This window comes from Pundamilia nyererei, unplaced genomic scaffold, assembly GCF_000239375.1.
Source record: "Pundamilia nyererei isolate P.nyererei 1_Seehausen unplaced genomic scaffold, PunNye1.0 scaffold00241, whole genome shotgun sequence".
Lineage (NCBI taxonomy): Eukaryota > Metazoa > Chordata > Actinopteri > Cichliformes > Cichlidae > Pundamilia > Pundamilia nyererei.
In genome coordinates this window covers 102149-102978 of record NW_005187642.1, presented here as the reverse complement: position 1 = coordinate 102978, position 830 = coordinate 102149, and positions in this window count along the sequence as shown.

The window sequence follows — 830 nt, the reverse complement described above, 5'->3', positions numbered from 1 at the left end:
CTCAGATCACTGCAGAAAATAAGCACGAAATAAATATGGTGGCTTTTACGTCACTACATTTGACAGCTGTTACTATTTACACAGTTTTATAGACAGAGCACACACTTTGTACAGTGTGATCCATTATTACTAAAGAAGTGTAAGTTACAACAGCTTCATTGATAGCACTGGATCAGCATAATGGTCATATGGTGATTTTCCTAATGATAGTTACACCTTTTTATGTTGTTTTGCTGTTTTTACAAATTACTGTTTAGCCTCTTGCAAGGAGGAACAACAAACAAAGTATTCAATGTAAATTATTTTTGTCCAACAGGACTTGATGTTTCCCATGCACCAGTCCTCAAACAAGTGTCTTGTGACAGAAGAGTAAAATACAAAACTGATATTTTAGTACACCTTCTGTATTTGCAAGACACCAACTATGTGCACATGCCAGCGATTAACAGGTATAATCTGAAAAGCATATGTCTGTGCATATGTCACATGAAATATGCTTCAGAGCAATGTAAATTATATTGCTTCTCAACAACTTTTCTTTTCTTTTTTTTTTTTAAGTGAGCTTGAGTCGAGGATTTCATCTCTTAATCTTTCCCACGTTGACTTGGTGAATAAAACCTGGAAGTTCGGAGGAGACGAGAAGGGTTACAGGAAGATTGAAAACCTAATCAGTAACTTCCCATCATGCTGCATCACAGACAGCCAGGGTCAGCCCGTGTCCTGGATACTCGTATGTGATTACTGTGCTCTGGGAATGTTGTATACGCTGCCAGAGCACAGAGGGAAAGGCTATGCCAAAATCGTGATCAGCACTTTGGCCAAGAAACTCC